Source organism: Bos mutus, chromosome 2, assembly GCF_027580195.1.
Source record: "Bos mutus isolate GX-2022 chromosome 2, NWIPB_WYAK_1.1, whole genome shotgun sequence".
Taxonomy (NCBI): Eukaryota; Metazoa; Chordata; class Mammalia; order Artiodactyla; family Bovidae; genus Bos; species Bos mutus.
The window spans coordinates 97499822-97524502 of NC_091618.1; the positions used below are offsets into that span (position 1 = coordinate 97499822).

General features: G+C 38.7%; 1 non-coding gene across 1 annotated transcript; it reads right to left on the minus strand.

The window, feature by feature from the left end:
- Nucleotides 1-11261: 11261 nt before the first annotated feature.
- LOC138984952 (U6 spliceosomal RNA) lies at nucleotides 11262-11368 on the minus strand. The gene has a single exon (XR_011462199.1). It is a non-coding gene; the product is annotated as a U6 spliceosomal RNA (small nuclear RNA).
- Between the last annotated feature and the right edge of the window lie 13313 nt (nucleotides 11369-24681).

Sequence of the window (24681 nt, forward strand, 5' to 3'; positions counted from 1 at the left end):
AAATGAAAAGACAACTTATGGACTGAGATAAAATATTTGCAAACAAGGCAACTCATAAGCACTTAATTTCCAAAACATGCAGACAGCTCATACAACTCAATTAAAAAAAAAAAAACAACCCAATCAGCAAAGGAGATGCAGACATAAAGGATAGAATTTTGGACACAGTAGGGGAAGGAGAAGGTGGGATGATATGAGAAAGTAGCATGGAAACATATACATTACCATATGTAAAATAGATAGCCAGTGGGAATTTGTTGTATGATGCAGGGAACTCAAGGCTAGTGCTCTGTGACAACCTAGAGGGGTGGGATGGGGAGGAGGTGGGAGGAAGGTTCAATAGGGAAGGGGCTTATGTATATACCTATGGCTGATTCATGTTGATGGATGGCAGAAACCATCACAATATTATAAAGTAATTATCTTCTAATTAAAAATAAAATTAAATTTAAAAAAAGACTTTAAACCACACACACAAAAAAATCATTAAAAAATGGGCAGAAGACATTTCTCCAAAGAAATCATATAAAAGATATGAAAAGGCATGTGAAAAGATGCTCAACTTTGCTAATTATTAGAGAAATGCAAGTCAAAACTTCAATAATGTATCACCACACACCAGACACAATGGCCATCATTAAAATGTTTACAAATACATTGTGGAAAGAGTATGACAAAAAAGTGGGATATAAATTGGTGCCACTATGAAAAACAGTGTGGAGGTTCCTCAAAAAACTAAAAAAGGAACTACCAACCATATGATCCAGCAATCCCACTCTTGGGTATATACCCAGAAAAGATGAAAACCATAATTCAAAAAGATACATGCACCCCCAATGTTCATAGCAGAGCAATTTACAATAGCCAAGACATAGAAACAACCTAAGTGTCCATTGACAGATGAATAGATAAAGACATGTTATACATGTGTATATATATATATATATAAATGGAATACTAGGCAGCCATAAAAGGGAATGAAATAATGCCACTGGCCGCAATATAAATGGACCTAGAGATTATAACATTAAATGAAGTCAGAAAGAGAAAGACAAATACCATATGATATCACTTATATGTAGAATTTAAAAATATGACACGAACGAACTTACAAAACAGAAATGAACTCACAGACACAGAAAACAAACTTATAGTTACCAAAGGGGTAAGTTAGGGGGATAAATCTTGAGGTTGGGATTAGCAGATACAAACTGTGCTTAGCTGCTCAGTCATATCTGACTGTTTGTGACCCCATGGGCTGAAGTCCACCAAGCTCCTCTGTCCATCGGGATTCTCCAGTAAGAATACTGGAGTGGGTTGCCATGCCCTCCTCCAAGGGATCTTTCCAATCCAGGGATTGAACCCTGGTATCCCACAATGCAGGTGGATTCTTTACCATCTGAGCCACCAGGGAAGCCCAAGAATAGTGGAGTGGGGAGACTGTCCCTTCTGCAGGGGATCTTCCTGACCCAGGAACTAAGCCAGGGATTCCTGCATTGCAGGCAGATTTTTTTACCAGTTGAGCTTCCAGGGACGCTCACCGTACAGCACAGGGCTTCCCAAGTGGCGCTAGTGGTAAAGAAACCCCCTGCCTACACAGGAGATATAAGAGACATGGGTTTGATCTCTGGGTCAGGAAGATCCCCTGGAGGAGGGCACAGCAACCCACTCCAGTATTCTTACCTGGAAAATCCCTTGGACAGAGGAGCTGGGTGGGCTACACTCCATAGGGTCACAAAGAGTTGAACACAACTGCAGTGACTTAGCACAGCACAGCACTGTATAGCACAGAAAACCCGTATTCAATATCCCGCAGTAAACCATAATGGAAAGAATATGAAATAGAATATAAATATAAATAAATAAATATATATATATATGAGTCACTTTGCTATATACCAGAAGCTAACACGACATTATAAATCAACTATATTTCAATTAAAAAAAAAAGGATTATGATTGAATTAAACCATATGACAATCTCATTTCTCTTTGACTGTGTTTGGTCTAGGGGCATATTACCAAGTTCTGCTCTGTTGAGAACTTTAGGAAAAGACTATCCGCTCAGATAACAGGAAGGCATGAAAAGAAAAAGTCTCCTTTGCTCATTCCTACTTCCTCCCTGCTTAGGTAGTGATTGAAGCGGATGTGGGAGATTTTGTGCTTAGAGTGCCAGCAGTCACTGTATATAACCATAATGAGGGACTTGGAGGACACAGTGGAGATGGCCCAGAAGAAAGACTGGAAAAGCTGGGACCCTTGGCTACTCCATGAGCTTCCAGACCAACTGGGTATCATTTACCTCCAGAGTGCTGTCAATTGAGGAAGAATTGTCCTAATGGCTAAGTCACCATTGGTTGAGTTCTCTGTCATTTACAGCCAAAATTATCCAATTTGCTAAAGTGGCAGTACAGTTTCATAGTAATACCCCTTGAGCACTCCCTTTATAGTCTCAATTACAAAATGTATAATACATATATTCTTGGTTTTTTCCATTCTTTACCTTTCTGCCTTGTGTTTCATCCCTATACCCCCAACGAGTTTTAGCACCTTGAAAGTGAGAGTGAAGTCGAACTTCAGCTCTGGACTATTTCCACAGACAGCACAGGAAATAGCCTACAGTGTTAAAACCCTGTTGGGTTTCCAGTAGAACCAGATCCATCTTGCTTCCCTTTATCCTTCACCTAAAGTTACAGGTAGGGAATTCCCTGGTGGACCAGTGGTTAGGAACCTGCACTTTCACTGCCATGGCCAGGCTTCATTCTCTGGTTGGGGAATTAAGATCCCACAAGCTGGCTGGCACAACCAAAATATAAAAATTAAAAAAAACAATAAAAGGGACTTCTCTGGAGATCCAGTGGTTAAGAATCCATCTGCCAAAGCAGGAGGCATGTGTTAGATCCCTGGTTCTGGAACTAAGATCCCATATGCAGCAGGGCAATTAAACCTGTGTACCACAACTACTGAGCCTGTACACCTAGAACCCGTGCTTTGCAACAAGAAAAGCCACAGCAATAAGAAACTTGCACACAGCAAATAGACAGTAGCCCCTGCTTGCCACAACCAGAGGAAAGCCCACTACAGCAACAGAGAGCCTATGCACCCAGGACAACACATAAAAAACTGCAAGCAGCTTTAAGCTCTGTATTAATACCCGGGATATTAAAACCTTCTTGTGGGTATTCATAAAGCACAAATCATGACACGTATGAAGCTGTGATGAACCGGACTCTAGGGAGTCTCAGACACTCGCCCAAGACTTAAGCTATTCAAAGTGTGACTTTGTGTTTGAAATCTCTCGTTTGATTTTGATAACACTTTTAAACAAAATGTGTCTGGTAGGGCAAAATGGAAAGATCCTGGTGAAACACACACGAAAACTCCATGTACATAGTAAGAGAGATGAGGGTGAACTAGAGGTGGGTGGTAACGAAGGAAAAGGGGACTGAGTGTAACTGGCTAATGAGGACATTTTAAAGCTATAATAAGAGGTGAACATCAACTTGCTTTATTGTATTAAAAACGCCTGCCTAGAATGTCAGGGAGCTGACCTCCACCTTGTCAATTAATATTTCTGTGACCTTTGAGATTTTCCTTTTTTTCACTTTTCTCACTAAGAAAAAGAGAAGGGTCAACAGACGGTGTTCATATGGAAGTGAGAGCCACCTTTTTAAAGTTATTAAACTCGAAGAGGAGAGAGCTCTTCCTGACCATACACAGATATTCTTAACTCCTTCTCATCCCCAACATTTTTCCCAACATTTGAAACATATATTAGTGAACTAAAATTTATTTAGCCTAAGGAGTAACTCTGAGTTTGTATTCTAGCTTTCAACACTCACTAGCTTCTGCATGATCCTAGCCAAGTCACACTTCTGTCATTCTTTCTCTAAGTCAGTAGGTGCTCCTTGTGTTCTCCCTTCAAAGGAAAGATGACACACTTCAAGAGAAGTAAAGCCAAATTCTTGGAAAGGTCATTTCGCACCATCCCCAGCAGGCACCAGGAACAGGGGCAGTTGGTAGAGGGGCAGGAACATCTGTGATCTGCGTCAAACAGCCATGGGGTATAAACCCACATTCTTAAATTCTGGAAGCAGGAAATTCTTGCTGAGGGTCAAGTTTTCCAAACAAGCAGGAGTTTCCTTTTTCTTTAAACATTTTCTTGTCATCTTACTAAGAAATAGTAAATGTTATTTAACAATTCCTTAAAGATATGAAATTAGTACTAAAACCAGTAATTCTTAACTCTATTAAAGACCAGCTCTCCTTTTTATGATAGATTTTTTATAAGACCTGCTTACAATTATGAGATTAAATTACTTTGCTGCTGTTCAGCCGCTAAGTTGTGTCTGACTCTTTGCAACCCCATAGACTGCAGCACGCCAGCCTCATCTGTCCTCTATTATCTCCCAGAGTTTTCTCAAATTCAAGTCCATTGAGTTGGTGATGCTATCTAACCATCTCATCCTCTAGTTTAAATAATTAATATAACTCACATAGGAATATACTGTCACAAAAAAACCCCCACAATGCATGATTATAATATAAAGGAGTAAAGAATAAAAGCAAAGTTCTTTATAATAAAATATGTACTTCAATCTGAAAATGTCTAGGTGTGACTGGTAGATATAGTAACATCATCAGATGCCTGCATGTATATGTAGAGTCAGTATGAGAATGCTATAAAAGCAGACTGATACAAGTTTGTTATACTGGAGACTCAAAAACCATATGCAGAATTGCTACTCGTGATCTTGAATAACTTATGGTAAATTTCTAACAAAATATTCTTAGAAAGTTTGGATCTGTTAAGCATTGCAGAAAATATATGGTATTTGGTTGTAAAATGGAGTTAGATTCTGAGTTCAGATCATTAAAAACTCCATTGTTTACATAAATGTGTGTCTTGGAAGGTGTTGAAAAGTGTACAGGCTACTGGACAATTCTCACTTCATGAGACTGTCCATGCATTTGAAGAAGTATTATATTCCAAAAATCAATCCATTAAGTAGTACCAACCCCCAGTTATTGTAACACTATAAAAACCTTCCCACAAATGTGTAAAATGCTCTCAAATAATAATATAGTCTGTATTGATAAATTATGCTATAAACAGTGCCTGGCACTCAGTATGTGGTTAATATATCCCTATTGATTGAATAGATGAATGAATGTATAAGTATTGTATCTCTAAAGATGATTAACTTTTGATGGCAAGTAACAGAAAACCCAATTAACTCATTGTTAGACAAATAAGGGTTTATATCACTTTTTTTTTTCATATATAGCCTTTATTATGTTGAGGTAAGGAAACAATCCCATACACCACTGAAACAAAAAGAAGAAAATATCCAGGAATAAAGCTACCAGAGGAGATAAAATACCTGTGTGAAGAAATTTATAATGATAAGAGAAATCAAAGAAGATATAAACAGATGGAGACATATACCATGTTCCTGGATCGGAAGAATCAACATTATGAAAATGATTGTACTTACACAAAGTAATCGACAGACTCAATGCATTCCATAATCAATTAGCAATGCTGTTTTTCACAGAACTACCACAAAAAAAAAAATTCACAATTTGTAGTCACAAAATAACAACAGTAATGGGAACAATAAGACCCTGAATAGCCATAGAAATCTTGAGAAAGAAAAATGAAGTTGGAGGAATCGAGCCCCTTGACTTCAGACTGTACTAGAAAATTACAGTGACCAAGACACTATAGCTCTGGTGCAAAAACAGAAATATAAATCAGTGGAACAAGATAGAAAGCCTTGATAAAGGTAAAAGAGAAAAGTGAAAAAGCTGACTTAACCACTGCCCACAGTGGTGAAAGTACGCAGGTTTGATCCCTGGCCAGGGAGCTAAAATCCTGCAAGCTGCTCAATGTGACCAAAAGAAATTCAAAATTGTTTTAAATTAAAAATAAATAAGAGAATAGTATGAACAATTAAATGCCAACAAATTTAACAACCTAGAAGAAACTGACAACTTCCTAGAAACTCACAGCCCACCAGAACTGCACCAAGAAGAAATCTGTAAAGTGTCTAAGATGAGAAAAAGGAAAAGGAACACAGACACAAACAGAAAACAAAGGCATACACTATGTTCAGCAAACAGCCTCAGAAGAAAATCTACTTAGACGGTGAACAGGAGGAAAAACTGAAAGACAAGATTGTGTCAGGAAATGGAGGAACAGACAGCATCTCAAATGAAGAAGCTTACACGTGTCCACGGTCAGACTGCGGGGGGCAGTCTGTCAGCTTTTTAACTTAAGATGTTTAGAGTAATACGTCTACGGTTGGTGCCACAGCTCATGATGTTATTGTTTATGGTTCCTATTCTCCTTCCACTTTGCTGTTGTTGGTAAATCTGTTATTTTATCACTTCATGAATTAAAAACTACGGCAGCATCTCTGAGTCTTACATCTATATTCAAAGCAGAAGGAAGAAGAAAGGATCGCTGCCTGTAGACTTCATTTTCTATCATACTGGCCAGAACTGTATCACATGGCTAGTGCTCACCGCCAGGAAAATGGTGGTCCTCCTACTGAAAGCAATAATTCTGACATATAAAGTGTAAAAAGCAAAGAAACAAACAAACAAAAACGTTCAAATACAGTAATGAGCTGCCAAGAAAATAAAGATTCTAAAAAGACAAAAACTGGTGAAGTGAACATAGAACTCCGAGGAGGTGGGGAACACCAGGAATGGCTTTTGCCCGTAGGCATGTGTGCCAAATTCTGGTGATCGATTTCATTTTTAATGGTTTCACAGGAAGTGTGGATGGGGGACAGATGACAAAGCTTAAGGCCTGCTCAATATATGAAGTCTAATAGTAGCGCTTGAACCAAAGTTGGGAAATGAGGAAAATGTGGTCTAGTGGTTAGCAATCTACCTGCCAATGCAGGGGACGTGAGTTCAATCCCTACTCTGGAGGGATCCCAGCTGCCTCAGGGTGACTAAGCCCATGTGCCACAACTACTGAGCCTGTGCTCTCAAGCCAACATGCTACAGGAGCTACCTAGAGGTCATGCTCCACAGCAACAGAAGCCACGGCAACGAGAAGCTTGCGCACCACAACTAGAGTAACCCCTGCTTGTGGCAACTAGAGACAGCTCCCTCACAGCAATGAAGACCCAGTGCAGCCAAAAATTAGTATCAAAGTAATTAAAAATTTAAAAAAAGTTGGAAAATGAAAAGGCAAGCCACAGACTGGTAGAAATATTCATAAGGACTTATGTTCAGAATATATAAAAACTCCTACAAATCAGCATCAAAAAAGAAACAATTCAATTTTTTTCACTGTGCAGTAATGTAATAAGGTACATGTACATGAAAATTTACATACATTTTTGTTTTTCAATTTTTTTAAACAATTGATATTTATTTTAAAATTGAATCTTTTTCATTAGTCTTTAATTATAAAATTCAATTCCAACTTTAAAGAAATTTTTGTAAAAGAAAAAGGAGAGCCATGGAAAACTTAACTAAAGGGAAGGAGAAAAAGATACATGAGTGAGCTGGAGATCTTTGGTTAAAGTGAATACTTTCAAGTTTCCATGTGTTTAGAATCTTAATACAATTTTTAAAAGGACAAACATTTTGAAAAGATACTTTTAAAAAGAAGATATACTAATAGCCAATAAGGACTGAAAAGGCACTTAACATCATTAGTCATCAGTGAAATACAAATTAAAACCACAATGAGACATTATTACACATCCATTTAAAAAGTTAAAATTTAAAAGACTAACCAAACCAAAAGTTAGTAAGGATAAAGAACAATGAGAAATTTCATACCTTGCTTGTGGCAATATAAAATGTACAAACACTTTGAAAACTGTTTGGTAGTTTCTAAATACTGTTAAATATACACTTACTATATTCCAAGAAAAATTAAAAATTATGTATATACAAGACTTGTGTACATGAATGTTCACAGCAGTATTTTTCATAATAGCCAAGAAACAAACAACCCAAATGTCCATGAACTGATGAATGGATATAGAAAATCTGGTATATCCATGCAATGAAATATTATTCAACCATAAAAAAGGAATGTGCTGATACATGCTACAACGTGGACGAACCTTTAAAACATTATGCTACATGAAAGAGGTCAGATGCAAAAGTCATATAATGCGTGAAATTATTTACATGGTACATATCTAGAAGAGGCGAATTCATGCAAACAGAAAGTAGATGAGGGGTTGTCAGGGGATGGGGGAACCGGAAGTGAGAAGTGACTTCCAATGGATTTGAGGTTTCTTTTTGGAGTGAGGAAAATGTTCCGGAACTGGAGAGTGGTGATGATTTCATAAGTACCATTAAATTGTACACTTTACACAGGTGGAATGTTCAGTATGTGAGTTATATCTCAACAGTGTTGTTAAAATAACAGAAATGAATCAAACAAACAAAGCATATGTAAAGATCACCATCGTTGCCATCATCTAAGATTACCACTGCCAGCCTCTTGGTACGTAGACTTCCAAACTCATTTCTGTGCATCACTTGCATTTATTTAAAGAATAAAAACTGAACTATACCATTTAAAAAGTATTTTTACTACAACACATATAACTTTGAAATTATAAAGTGATATCAGATTGGAGTGTGATTGCCTTGTAACTGATCTTAGGGGGGATACCTCTAATCTTTTGTCATTAAGTATTGTGTTAGCTGTGGGGGTTTTGTTGAGTGGTTTTGTTTTGTCTGTTTGTCATTAAAGGGTTTTGGATTTTGTCAAATATCCTTTTCTACATCTATTGACAAGATCATGTGGGTTTTTTCCCCTTTATCATATTAATTTGTATATTATATTGATTTTCATATATTGCACCAAGTATAAATCCCACTTGACAATGTTATAAAATTCTTTTATATGTTTTGCTGGATTCAGTTTTCTAGTATGTATGTGGTTGAAGAGTTTTATTTCTATATTTATAAGGATTTGGTCTGTAGTTTTCTCTTGTTATGTCTCTGTCTTGCTTTGCTATCAGGGACATTGGCCTCAAAAAAAGAATTAGGAAGTGTTCCATCTTCTTCTTTTATTTGTAAAAGTTTATGAAGAACAGGTATTAATTCTTCTTGAAATGTTTTATAGAATTCACCCATGAAGTTATATAGTCTTGTATTTTCTTTGCTGGAACTGTTTTGATTATTAACTTAAGTTGTTTACTTGTTATACATCTTTTCAGATTTTTCTATTTCTTCATTAATCAACTTTGGTAGCTTTTGTTTCTAGGAATTTATCCACATCATCAAAGTTGTCTTCTTTGTTGGCCTACACTGTAGGCTTTATATCTTAGTCATCTCAGGATGCCATAAACAATACCATAGACTGGGTAGCTTAAATAGTAGAAATATATTTTTCACAGTTCTGGAGGTTGGAAGATCCAGTACAAAGGTGCCAGCCAATCTGGTTCCTGGTGAAAAATCTCTTCCTGCCTTACAGACAACCACATTTTCACTGTGTCCTTATGTGGCCTTTCCTTGCCTGCACCTAGGGTGAGGGGAGGGGTGGAGTAGAAGGAAGGGAAGGCAAGAGTGGGGTCGGAGAAAGAGGGAGAGAGAAAGATCTATCTCTTCTTCTAAAGTCACTAGTCTCATCATTCTCATCATGAGAGCTCCACCCTCTTTACTTAATCTTTCCCTATTACTTTTCAAAGATTCTATTTCTGAACACCTATCTCCTAACACATTGGGTGTTAGGACTTCAATATATGAATTTTGAAGGATACAAACATTCAGTCCATAACACCTTATAATCTTTTTTGTGTGTGATGTTGATAATAATATCCCCTCCTTTCTTTAGTAGGGCTTCCCTGGTGGCTCAGACTGTCAAGAATCTGCCTGCAATGTGGGAGACTTAGGTTTGATTCCTGGATTGGGAAGATCCCCTGGAGAAGGGAACGGCTACCCACTCCAGTATTCTTGCCTGGAGAATCCCATGGACAGATGAGCCTGACACGCTACAGTCCCTGGGGTCACAAAGAGTCAGACAAGACTGAGCGACTTTCATTTTTTCTTTAGTAATTTTAGTATTTTCTTTTTTGCTTGATTCAGTTAGCTAAAAGATTTGTCAATTTTGTTGATCATTTCAATGAACCAATATTCAGTTTTGTTGATTTTCTTTATTATTTTTCTATTCCCTATTTTATTTTCACTCCAACCTATATATTTCTGTCCTCCTGCTCTAGACTTAGTTTGCTTTTGTTTTTCCAGTTCCCGAAGGTGGAATATTAGATTATTGATTTGAGATCTTTCTTTTTAAATAGAGGCAAATATAGTACACTGTTTTCATTGCACCCCATAACATCTGGTATGCTGTGTTTTAATTTTCATTCATCTTAAAATATTTTCTAATTTCCTTTGTTATTTCCTTTTGACTCTCTGATTATGACTGGGTTTAATTTCCATGTATTTGTGAACTTGCCAAATTTCCTTGTTATTAATTCATAATTTCATTCCATTGTGGTTGGAGAACATATTTCATATGATTTCAATCTTTTAAAAATTATTTACACTTGTTTTATGGCCTAACATACATTTTATAGTGGTAAATGTTCCACGTGTATTTGAAAAGGATGTGTTTTTTGTAGTTGTTGAATGGAGGCTTCTCTACCTCTCTGTTAATACAATTATAATATCATTCAAGTCTTTTACTAGCTTGATGATTTTCTGTCTAGTTCTTCTACTCATTATTGAAAGTGAGGTGTGGAAATTTCCAACTGTTACTACTGAATTGATTATTTTCCCCTTCAATTCTGTTAGCTTTTGATTCACGAGTTTGGGATTGTCAGGTATATATATGCTTATGATTTTTATATCTTTTAAACGACTTTTAATTATACATTTGTTAGTTGCTCACTCAAGTCTGGTTGTTTGAGACCCCATGGACTGTAGACCGCCAGACTCCTCCGTCCATGGGATTTTCCAGGCAAGAATTCTGGAGTGGGTTGCCATTTTTCCTTCAGGGGATCTTCCTAGCCCAGGGATCAAACCTTCTTTTCCTGTGTCTCCTGCATTGCAGGCAGATTCTTTACCCACTGAGCCATCAGGGAAGCCCAGGGATTGTTATAAGGATTACAATTAATGTCTTAATTTATAAGAATCTAGTTCAGATTTATACCTAATTCATTACAATAGTATACAGAAACTTTGCTCCTGTATAACTTCATCTTCTCTTCCTGTGTGCTGTTACTGTCGTGCAAAATATACCTTTACAGATTGTGTGTCCATCAATAAAGAAAAAAAATAAATACTTTAGAAATTTGTAAGTCATTCTATCAAAGTGGTCATGCTAGTCTTCTCTTTATTGTTCCAACTTTAGTATATATGCTGCCAAACTGAGCACAGCATAAGGTTGTATTGTCATGAAAAGCTACTCTGGCTTCAGTATAGAAAATGAATTAAAGAGGAGGCCAATCTAGAATGAGAAAACTCAATAAAAGATGCTCCAATATGTCTGGTAAAAGATGATAGTGATATGAACTAGAGTTCAGGACTAGAGTACTAGAGAAGAGATGTAGGCAAATTAATTAATTTGAAAGATATTAAAGAGATAATAAACTAGCTTTGGTAAATGGATATAGAGTTGAACAAAATAAAGGAGTCAAAAATGATTAATTTTCCATATTATGTAACTGAGGGAATTACGGTGCTATTCACAGAGAGAGAGATAACACTGAAATTGAAGCTTTGGGAGAAACTATGATGAGCTCAATTTTGGATATTCTGAATTTGTGATTCTTATAAGATACTTAGATGGAAATAGGAAATGTTCAATAAAGATGACGAAAGACTTGAGAGTGATTAATGTGTATATTGTAATGGAAGTCTTGAGAGTTTATTAGAATGTCCAATAAGATAAACAGAAAAATATAAAGTGATAATAGAAGAGGACCAAGGATGGAATACTAAGGAATAATACTATTTCGAGTTTAGAGAAGTGGATTCTTAACAAAAGGGTTAAGAAAGGTTAAGAGTGTGTTGTCTTAAGAAAACAAGGGGAGTGTGTTGTCATGGAAGTTGAAAGAATGAACTATTTCAAGAATTGAGATGCCACAGGAAATAGAAACCTTATTATTTTTACTGTAGTTAGCAATAAGGAAGACCATTAATAAAAGTGGTATATTAAAGTTGGTTGCAAATTCTTTCCTCTTCCTCCCATCAAGAAGTGAAATTTATTTCCTTCCCCTTGATTCTAGACTGCTTTGTGTTTGTGTTGACCAATAATATATGGCAGAAGTGAAACTGTTAACTTTGAGACTGCTGCTGCTGCTGCTAAGCTGCTTCAGTTGTGTCTGACTCTGTGCAATCCCATAGACGGCAGCCCACCAGGCTCCCCTGTCCCTGGGATTCTCCAAGCAAGAATACTGGAGTGGGTTGCCATTTCCTTCAACTTTGAGACTGGGCAGCTTCTATTTTCACAGACTTGAAACATTCCTCCTAAAAATCTAGCATTCATGCTGTGGGAACCCCACACATGACGGTACCATGAAGGGAAGGACTCAAGCTTCCAGCCAAGAGCCAACATCACCTCCCAGCCCTGTGAATGAACCATAGGGGATGTTCTAGTCCAGTCAAGCCTCCAGATGACCACAGCTCCAGACAACACAATGCAGGACAGAACTATCCACCTGTGCCTAGTCAATCCCCAGGATTATGAAAGACAATCAGTGGTGGCTGCTGTTCTAAATGACTAAGTTTTGGGTTTGTTTGTTACTCAGTTTTTACCCTATTTTATGACCATTCTGTAACATCTGTAAAAGACCATATCCTGTTGGAGTATAGCAGATGTAAATTGCCATAGGTTGAAGAGTGACTTGAAGGGTAGTAACTGGAGACAACTATTTTGATAAGTTGATAGTGAAAGAAAGAGGCTAGCTAGAGTGTCATATGTAAGACAGTTGATGTTTGACAAAGATGTTATGTTAGTTTTTTTTACTACTTTTAAAATGGTGTTTAAGAAGGTGCTAGTATAAGCAGAAGATATTGATGATACAGAGGAGAGATGAGTTAATTGATGGAGGGAGGTTCTGAAGAGATGGGAGAAAAATCTATTCAAGCTCTTCCAGAAAGGGTCTGATTGGTCTCATTAGATGTGATCCAGCCAAAAGGTCCTGATCAGTAGACTCTCAAATCCTGACTCAATGGCAGTTACCCTATGGATAGCTGCTTTTGGCTCAGATACTAACCATTTTTCTAATTATTTATGGCTAGAATCCTAGGTTGTATTTGTTAGGATTTGGGGAGGGAGCTACAGGTAACATAAGATTTATTTCTAAGAGACTGAAACATAAATCTGAAGTGTGAGGGTTGGTTAATTCAGCAGCTCCACAGCATCATCGAGGTCCCAGGTTCTTTCCATCATGCTACTCTGTTACCCACAGACTTTTGTCTTACTCTCTTAATTTCAGTTCAGGTCAGTTCTGTCACTCAGTTGTGTCTGACTCTTTGCGACTCCCTGGACTGCAGCACACCAGGCCTCCCTGTCCATCACCAACTCCCAGAGTTTACCCAAACTCAAGTCCATTGAGTTGATGATGCCATACAACCATCTCATCCTCTGTCGACCCCTTCTCCTCCTGCCTTTAATCTTTCTCAGCATCAGGGTCTTTTAAAATGAGTCAGTTCTTTGCATCAGGTGGCCAAAGTATTGGAGTTTCAGCTTCAGCATAAGTTCTTCCAATGAATATTCAGGACTGATTTTCTTTAGGATGGATTGGTTGGAACTTCTTGCAGTCCAAGAACTCTCAAGAGTCTTCTCCAACACCACAGTTCAAAAGCATCAATTCTTCGGCACTCAGCTTTCTTTATAGTCCAACTCTCACATCCATACGTGACTACTGGAAAAACCACAGCTTTGACTAGATGGACGTTTGTTGGCAAAATAATGTCTCTGCTTTTTAATATGCTGTCTAGGTTGGTCATAACTTTCCTTCCAAGGAGCAAGCGTCTTTTAATTTCATGGCTGCAGTGATTTTGGAGCCCAGAAAAATAAGTCTCTCAGCATTTCCACTGTTTACTCATCTATTTGCCATGAACTGATGGGACCAGATGCCATGATCTTAGTTTTCTGTATGTTGAGCTTTAAGCCAACTTTTTCACTCTCCTCTTTCACTTTCATCAAGAGGCACTTTAGTTCTTCTTCACTTTCTGCCATAAGGGTTGTGTCATCTGCATATCTGAGGTGATTGATACTTCTCCTGGCAATCTTGATTCCAGCTTTTGCTTCATCCAGCCCAGAATTTCTCATGATGTACTCTGCATATAAGTTAAATAAGCAGGGTGACAATATACAGCCTTGATGTACTTCTTTCCTGATTTGGAACCACTCTGTTGTTCCATGTCCAGTTCTAACTGTTGTATCCTGATGTGCATACAGATTTCTCAAGAGTCAGGTCAGGTGGTCTGGTATTCCCTTCTCTTTCAGAATTCCCCACAGTTTGTTGTAATCCACAGAGTCAAAGGCTTTGGCATAATCAATAAAGCAGAAGTAGAAGTTTTTTTGGAACTCTCTTGCTTTTTCGACGATTGAATGGATGTTGGCAATTTGATCTCTGGTTCCTCGGTCTTTTCTAAATCCAGCTTGAACATCTGGAAGTTAACAGTTCACTTACTGTTGAAGCCTGGCTTGGAGAATTTTGAGCATTACTTTACTAGTGTGCAAGATGAGTGCAATTGTGCAGTAGTTTGAGCATTCTTTGGCATTGCCTTTCTTTGGGATTGAAATGGAAACTTACCTTTTCCAGTCTTGTGGCCACTGCTGACTTTTTCAATTGCTGATACATTGAGTGAAGCATTTTCTCAGCGTCATCTTTTAGGACTTGAAATAGCTCAACTGGAATTCCATCACCTTTACTAGCTTTGTTCACGGTGATGGTTCCTAATTGATTTCGCATTCTGGGATGTTTGGCTCTAGGTGATTGGTCACACCATTGTGATTATCTGGGTCATGAAGGGTTTTTTTTGTATAGTTCTTCTATGTATTCTTGCCACCTCTACTTAATATCTTCTGCTTCTGTTAGGTCCATACCATTTCTGTCCTTTATTGTGCTCATCTTTGCGTGAAATATTCCCTTGGTATATTTAATTTTCTTGAAGAGATTTCTAGTCATTTTCTATTGTTTTCCTCTACTTCTTTACACTGATCACTGAGGAAGACTTTCTTATCCCTCCTTTCTAGTCTTTGGAACTCTGCATTCAAATGGGTATATCTTTCCTTTTCCCCTTTGCCTTTCATGTTTTCTTTTCTCAGCTATTTGGAAGGCCTCCTTGGACAACCATTTTGCCTTTTTGCCTTTCTTTATCTTGGAGATGGTCTTGATCACTGCCTCCTGTACAATGCGCCGAACCTCCGTCCGTAGTTCTTCAGTCGCTCTGTCTATCAGATCTAATCCCTTGAATCTATTTGTCACTTCCACTGTATAATCATAAGGGATTTGATTTAGGTCATACCTGAATGGTCTAGTGGTTTTCCATTTTCTTCAATTTAAGTCTGAATTTGACAATAAGGAATTCATGATCTGAGCCACAGTCTGTTCCCGATCTTGTTTTTGCTGACTGTATAGAGCTTCTCCATCTTTGGCTGCAAAGAGTATAATCAATCTGATTTTGGTGTTGACCATCTCGTGATGTCCACGTGCAGAGTCTTCTCTTGTGTTTTTGGAAGAGGGTATTTGCTTTGACCAGTGCATTCTCTTGGCACAACTCTGTTAACTTTGACCTGCTTTATTTTGTACTCCAAGGCCAAATTTGCCTGTTACTCCAGGTATCTCTTGACTTCCTACTTTTGCATTCCAGTCCCCTGTAATGAAAACGACATCTTTTTGGCCTTGTCGGTTTTCATAGAACTTTTCAACTTCAGCTTCTTCAGCATTACTGGTTGGAGCATAGACTTGGATTACTGTGATATTGAATGATTTGCCTTGGAAACAAACAGAGATCATTCTGTCGTTTTTGAGATTGCATCCAGGTACTGCATTTCGGACTCTTTTGTTGACTATGAGGGCTACTCCATTTCTTCTAATAGATTCTTGCCCACAGTAGTAGATATAATGGTCATCTAAGTTAAATTCACCCATACCAGTCCATTTTATTTCTCTGATTCCTAAAATGTTGTCATTCGCTCTTGCCATCTCCTGTTTGAGCACTTCCAATTTACCTTAATACATGGACCTATCACTCTAGGTTCCTCTGCAATATTGCTCTTTATGCATTGGACTTACTTCCATCACCAGTCACATCCACTACTGGGTGTTGTTTTTGCTTTGGCTCTGTCTGTTCATTCTTTCTGGAATTATTTTTCCACTGATTTCCAGTAGCATATTGGACACCTACCGACCTGGGGAGTTCATCTTCAGTGTCCTATCTTTTTGCCTTTTCATACTGTTCGTGGGGTTCTCAAGGCAAGAATACTGAAGTGGTTTGCTATTCCCTTCTCCAGTGGACCCCGTTTTGTCAGAACTCTCTGCCATGACCCGTCTGTCTTGGGTGGCCCTACACTGCATGGCTCATAGTTTCATTGAGTTAGACAAGGCTGTGGTCCATGTGATCAGATTGGTTAGTTATCTGTGATTGTGATTTTCAGTTTGTCTGCCCTCTTAGGTTGACTCCTGTAATTATCTCAAGATAAATACTGCTGCCCATGGGTTCATAGTCAAAAAAGGTCATGTCAGGGGACAGAAACAGGAGGCTTCTCCTTGCATGTTTCTTCACCCAAAGTCCAACAGCAGACTTCTCTAACAGTTAGAATCTCATCATAAGCTCAGTCAACAATAAGGCTGATTTTAGGTAGGTGGTTTAAACTTTCTGAGCTTCATTTTCCTCAAATGTTAAATGGGTAGCAGAGTACCTACCTCAAGATTATAATAAGGAATATTCTATTAAGTGCATAGCATAGTGGTTGTCTCACAGAATCTCTTTTCATCCTCTCTATCCCTCATACTGTGTTTAGAGTTTATTTTCTAAGAGGCAAACTTGAGGTTCTTCTCCCATTCTTAAATGGGATACTGCAGCCAGCTTAAATAAATTTGGTTCATCTTCTGGTGCTGGGGTCTACTCTCCTGAAAGCACTCAGAAGAGAGAAAAAATATTTAGATATATATTATAAAGGACTACCAAGAAGAGTAGTACTAAAGAACATTCTAACCATTGGACAATTGAACTTATCTCTCATGCTAGTAAGGTCATGCTTAAAATCTTGCATGCTAGGCTTTAGCATTACACGAACCAAGAACTTTCAGATGTCCAAGCCAGATGATACCACTCTAATGGCAGAAAGCAAATAGGAACAAAGCGTCTCTTGATGAGAGTGAAGGAGGAGAGTGAAAGAGGCAGTTTAAAATTAAATATTAAAAAAATTAAGATCATGGCATCCAGCCCCGTTACTTCATAGCAAATAGAAGAGGAAAGGGTGGAAGTAGTGACAGATTTCCTCTTTTGGGGCTCTCAAATCACTGTGGATGGTGACTGCAGCCATGAAATAAGAAGATGATTGCTTCTCAGCAGGAATGTTATGAAAAACCTAGACAGTGTGTTGAAAAGCAGAGACATTACGCTGCTGACAAAAGTCCATATAGTCAAGGCTACAGTCTTTTCAGTGGTCACGTATGGTTGTGAGAGCTAGACCGTAAAGAAGGCAGAGCACCAAAGAATTGATGCTTTCGAACTGCGGTGCTGGAGAAGACTCCTGAAATTTCCTTGAACATAAAGAGATCAAACCAGTCAATCTTAAGGGAAATCAACCCTAAATTCTCATTGGAAGGACTGATGCAAGAGCTGAAGCTCCAATATTTTGGTCACCTGATGTAAACAGTTAATTCATTGGAAAAGTCCTTGATGCTGGGAGAGACTGAGGGCAGAAGAAAAGGGCATCAGAGGATAAGATGGCTGTATGCAGTCACTGATGCAATGGACATGAGTTTGACCAAACTCTAGGAGATGGTGAGGGACAGGGATGCCTGGCGAGCTGCAGTCCATGGGGTTGCAAAGAGTTGGACACCACTGGACAATTAAACAACAACGACAATAAAGGATAAAGTATGGATGGGCAAGTAACAGTATCTACAACATAGGAGCACCCACGTGTAAGAAACTGATCTGGTTGCCTTGATTCTAGGGCTGTGAGATTACTGTGTGCTGGGCAGGAACCAAGGCATCAGAGTGTTCTACCTTGGTAAGGGGGAATCCAGTGCCTAGGGTAGGAGTCCAGCCATAGATAGAGTAGAGATACTGATTTATGTGTTTGGGTGATAAAGTAGGTGAATGTTCAGAGTGATTTATTCTTATTCCAACTATATCTCTCATAGAATGGCCCTGGGCTCCACTACAGCCTTGAGTCTGAGCCAGAATAGTAAATCATAAAGTTCCTTGAGCTCCAAAGAGAGTGCTAACGTGAATACTAAATAGCATTTGTGTTATCACGTCACTCAATAAAAATATAAACCATGCATTATCGAATGCAGTATGCCTTCTCTAGAATCAATCAGATTTCCCATCTAGACTTTCCTTTTGCTGCTCTCAATAGACACACTGCCATCTACCGAAAATAAAGCACCCATAACCATGGTACCCCAAGGGATTCCCAAGAGAGCCCCCCTTTCTGTGCGCTCCCTGTCTCACTCAGTTCCCAGATGGACTGGAGGGAGTAGGCGGATCCACAGGCTGTTCTCCTGTCACAAACTGCAATACATCTGTTCCCTGGTGCTTTCTGAGAGCAGCAAGAGTAAGATGGTCCTAGAGGACCTAAGGAGCTTGGCCAGAAATTTTAAAATGTCTGTGAAAGCTCTTTTAGGCTATCCTTTTGCCTTCAACCGAATATGCACTTCAGTGGTCCTATTAATACATAGGCAAGGCACTCTTTTATAGTAAAACATGAAAGGATTATTGACATGTCTTTCTTTAAGTAATTATGATGTTTCCATGTGATAGTGTAGCAATGTATCAAATTTCTTTTATCTTTGTGAGATTTTTAGTAGGTAGAAGAGATAAGAGGTTTAATCACATAATCCTGGAACTTTAATGAAGACTGCCATGTCTTTGGGATTTGTGGATAACCTATGTTGCTAATTAAGAAGAGGAGGCAAGAATACTCAGAAGAACTGTACAAAAAAGATCCACATGACCCAGATAATCACCATGGTGTGATCATTCACCTAGAGCCAGACATCCTGGAATGTGAAGTCAAGTGGGCCTTAGGAAGCATCACTATGAACAAAGCTAGTGGAGGTGATGGAATTCCAGTTGAGCTATTCAAATCCTGAAAGATGATGCTGTGAAAGTGCTGCACTCAATATGCCAGCAAATTTGGAAAACTCAGCAGTGGCCACAGGACTGTAAAAGGTCAGTTTTCATTCAAATCCCAAAGAAAGGCAATGCCAAAGAATGCTCAAACTACTGCACAATTGCATTCATTTCACACTCTAGTAAAGTAATGCTCAAATTCTCCAAGCCAGGCTTTAGCAATACATGAACCATGAACTTCCAGACGTTCAAGCTGATTTTAGGAAAGGCAGAGGAACCAGAGATCAAATTGCCAACATCCAATGGATCATGGAAAAAGCAAGAGAGTTCCAGAAAAACATCTATTTCTGCTTTATTGACTATGCCAAAGCCTTTGACTGTGTGGATCACAATAAACCGTGGAAAATTCTTCAAGAGATGGGAATAGCAGATCACCTGACCTGCCTCTTGAGAAACCTATATGCAGGTCAGGAAGCAACAGTTAGAACTGGATATGGAACAACAGACTCGTTCCAAATAGGAAAAGGAGTAAGTCAAGGCTGTATATTGTCACCCTGCTTATTTAACTTATATGCAGAGTACATCATGAGCAATGCTGGGCTGGATGAAGCACAAGCTGGAATCAAGATTGCTGGGAGAAATATCAATAACCTCAGATATGCAGATGACACCACCCTTATGGCAGAAAGTGAGGAAGAATGAAAGAACCTCTTGATAAAAGTGAAAGAGGAGAGTGAAAAAGTTGGCTTAAAGCTCAACATACAGAAAACTAAGATCATGGCATCTGGTCCCATCACTTCATGGCAAATAGATGGGGAAACAGTGGACACAGTGGCTGACTTTATTTTTCTGGGCTTGAAAATCACTGAAGATGGTGATTGCAGCCATAAAATTAAAAGATATTTGCTCCTTGGAAGGAAAGTTATGACCAACCTAGACAGCATATTAAAAAGCAGAGACATTACTTTGCCAACAAAGGTCCGTCTAGTCAAGGCTATGGTTTTTCCAGTGGTCATGTATGGATGTGAGAGTTGGACTATAAAGAAGGCTGAGCACTGAAGAATTGATGCTTTTGAACTGTGGTGTTGGAGAAGACTCTTGAGAGTTCCTTGGACTGCAAGGAGATCCAACCAGTCCATCTTAAAGGAGATCAGTCCTGGGTGTTCATTGGAGGGACTGATGTTGAAGCTGAAACTCCAATACTTTGGCCACCTGATGGGAAGAACAGATTCATTGGAAAAGACCCTGATGCTGGGAAAGATTGAGGGCAGGAGGAGAAGGCAGCAACAGAGGATGAGAAGGTTGGATGGCATCACCGACTCGATGGACATGGGTTTGAGTGATCTCTGGGAGTTGGTGATGGACAGGGAGGCCTGGCGTGCTGCGGTTCATGGGGTTGCAAAGAGTCGGACATGACTAAGCGACTGAACTGAACTGAACTAGGTTGCTAAGGAAATTCACATATGCCAAACTGCACAGTCTAGTTAAATGTGTCTTCTTCAGGTCACAGTGTCTCTTGGTTGCATAAATGAAGAAACAAGAGAAAGATAGTTGCCAACATTTAGTCATCATGGTCAGGAATAAAATAGAAAACTGAAGCTCTTAAAAATACACAGCCTTCTACAGGGCATACTCAACTCCTGCCCTCTCCACGTCTTATTCTACCATGCCTCCTCCCAAGGAATCTTGGCTCTGACTGGTGGCTAGCCCTTTAGGGACCAATTATAATTTAAAGCTTTGGTTTGAATTGATTTTGATCTGGCTTTTGGTAGTCAGGCCTGGCTTCTCATCCATTTGCCTCTCCAAATCTGGCCCCATTTTCTCTAGTCCACTTGCTGCTCATTCTTTTTGCTTTCTTTTTATTTGATTTTCCAAAGCAAAAATTCCCACAGTTAAGTTTGTGATCTGGTAATTTATCATGAATATTCGTGAAATTGCCTCATTAAAAGGGTCATTTGAAGCTGAAACCTAGGTATCTGTTACCACGGGAACCAACAACAACTATTTAGAGCTGCCTGCTTAAACTAGTTAAGGTAAGGGTTGCTGTTGGCAGGAGGTTGAAGGCAGGCCATCAAAGACTACTGGGTGGAGTAGACTCTGGTCTGGACTTCTCAAACTTATGTTGGATAGTCTTCTGGGTTGGTGCTATGCTCCTGAATTCTCTACATGATGCAGTTTAGAAACTGGAAGTTCCTTTCTCCATCAGATTACTGAGGAGAGTTTGAATTATAAGTTTACAACTTGAAACTTACTTGATCACACTTTATGTGTTCCTGAGCCAGTCATTTACCTATCTGTGCCTTGTTATCAATTTTAAAAATGTGCAAAATATTCCCTGTGTCACCAGGGTATATAAGCATCAGTGAGGCAATAAAAGTAAAACCTTTTTGAAAACAGGGTGCTACACTCATGCAGACTAAAATCCATGCTCGAGTCTACAGCTGTTCTCTAGAACCTGTTTTGGTTGCTATCACTCAACCTTCTTTCTCAAACAAAAGACAGTTTCTTCAATAGAGAGCAGTGTCAAACTAACCTTAGTGATTGCCTCTGCAAACCAGGATTCTCCAAGAGTTCCATTACCCACTGGGTCTGTAAAAGTGAACACTGGCAATTAGGCATGTCTTGAAATGTTGAAAAGGTGGTTATAAAGAAAAAAGTATATTTGATAAATAACCAAGGTTACAAGAAGTGCAAATTACATTCCTTCACCTTTTTTTCCTTTGCCTTTCAGTTGCAATTTTGGACAGAATATTAAAGAGATAATCAAGAGTGGCAGGCTTTGTATTAAAAAGAGAAAGAAATGTCAAGTCAGGCAATTCATATGGGAAATGCAGAAAGATCTATACACAAAAAAGTGTGTATTTACTTGGGAGTATTTTGTATGTGCCAAACTACATATCTTGTTAGTATTGTTTTCTTGGTAGGAATATAATGCATTTGAATAGGATTAGACAAAAATGACAGAAAAATACATCTTGGTGAATAAAGCAAGGAGCCAAATAGACAAAGAGGAAGATACTGCATAGTGTTGACATTCTTATGACCACAAGAGAGGGGGTGCACTGGGGTGAAGTCTTGGCAGGAATTCTTATGGAACACAATACCCAGTATCATATAGAGGAGGGGTTGAGTTATGGATATAAGTGGATACATCAAATCTGTCAGATTTCTTGGGCACGACACCCTTTTGTCACTTCTCTTATTAGCACAACTGCCATAAGCATAAATAACTGAAGCGTTAGTGCAGATCTGATGACTCATTCATGTCCTGCATGAAGGAACTGGAGTGGACAGTACTCTTTCTTCAAGTGGTCATAAACAGGTAGTCTGCTACCTCTAAAGTTCTAAATTCCTTTCTTCTCACCAACTGGGTAGGGAATCAAACCTTCTCAAAGATAGGTGGGTGTGGAGGAGTTCTCAGAATGTTGAAAATAGTCAGATGTTGGAATCAGAATGGGTTCACCATAGTCAGATGTTGGAATCAGAATGGGTTCACCATCAAAGAAATATCTTACATGTGTTTTGAGAAAGAATACACAACATAATTCCTCAAAAAATTGCTAGTTTTATGGTTGTTAATGAGAAATATTCAAAGGGAAAAAAATACCTTTTACTGTTTACATTTCAAACCTTGTAAATCATGAAATGCAGTTTCAGTTTTTGGTGTAGGACCTATAGAGTAACATGGTTATTGCTGTTAGCTGTAAATACAGTTATTATGGTTGCAGCTTGCTCTTCCTAAAATAAAATTCAGCATTTGCTGAATTTAAGTTTAGCTTGGCTTACTTTTCTGCCAAATAGAATATAAGGATACTGCATATAATACTGTGCTAGCTTTTTTTTTCAACCAGAAATTTGAATGTTCTTATCATTTATTATAAAATTTGCATGCAAAAGCAAAATGGGAAATTTTAAGAGCATAATCTTTGGCATTAGATAGACCTAGTTCAGATCTTAACTATGCCACTTTCGTGATTGGTAGGCTTCATTTATCTATAAAAACTGGCTGAGAAAAATGCTTATCTCATATGATAGTTATGAGGCTGAAAGGAGCTCATGGATGTAGATTGTATTGGGGTATTTGCATAGCTTTTGAAAAGAATATTCATTCTCTCCACCCAAGTCCTGAAACAATTAAGAAACTCAATAGCTTACTTTCAGAAGCACCTGGACAACTAATACTCATAATGGTAATTCTGCAGTCCTCATTTGAAAAAAAGTACTTGAACCAGGATGAGTTCACATGGGTGGTTTGAGGGAGATGAATGTTAAGAGTGGACATTGACTACTATACAACAAGACTCAGGACAAGGACCTGGGTCAGATGATGCTATGCTATGCTAAGTCACTCCAGTCGTGTCCAACTCTGTGCAACCCCATAGACGGCAGCCCACCAGGCTCCCCCGTCCCTGGGATTCTCCAGGCACGAACACTGGAGTGGGTTGCCATTTCCTTCTCCAATGCATGAAAGTGAAAAGTGAAAGTGAAGTCGCTCAGTCGTGTCCGACCCTCAGCAACCCTATGGACTGCAGCCTACCAGGCTCCTCCATCCATGGGATTTTCCAGGCAAGTGGGTCAGATGAGGTGATGCCCAAATATAGCCTATATATATAAGCTAATATATATATATATATATATACACACAGAAATGCCATATGAATATATACTTAGACATGGAAGGGGGCAATTGAATGTCCAGAAGATCTGATGTAACCTTAACTCACTCAGATAATATCTAAAATGGTCCATGGCCCAATAGCTTGCATTTACACGTCTCTCCTGCAGAACTGCTGAATCCTATGCTTTATCAGATGGCTGTACTATTTTCTAAGTTCTTTACATATGTACATCGGTTATGATTCACTCAGCTAATATCTGTGTTGAACATCTCCATTAATCTGAACTTCTAGGGCAGAGTTAGGCCAACTACAGCCTGTGGCCAAATCTTGCCTGCCTGTTTTCATACAGCCCGTGAGCGAGGAATGGTTTTTACATATTCCAATGGTTGTAGGGGGAAAAAAAACAAAAGGGAAAAGAAGAATATTTTCTCACACATAAAATTTATATGAAATTCAAATTTCAATGTGTAAATAGCTTTACTGGAAATGAAAAAAAAATAGCAAAAGAGTAAGGCAGACAGGAGACATGATCATCAATAACACTGACATTGGAGAGCATAGGCTTCCTGACCTGGAACACCAGAAATAGATTTACCACCTGGTCACAGTCCTAGACAATAGGTTTCCCACTGGGCAAAGGTCTTTTACAGCTTGCCTGAGATCAATTGGGAGCACATGCTCCCTGTGGGGAGATTTGCTACAGAGAGAGGCAGAGGCTGAATTATAAATAGCCAGTTTCTTCCGAGCTCACCAATGAGATGTATTACTCTCCTCCCAGGGAAGCTAAGTGAGGAGGTGGTTG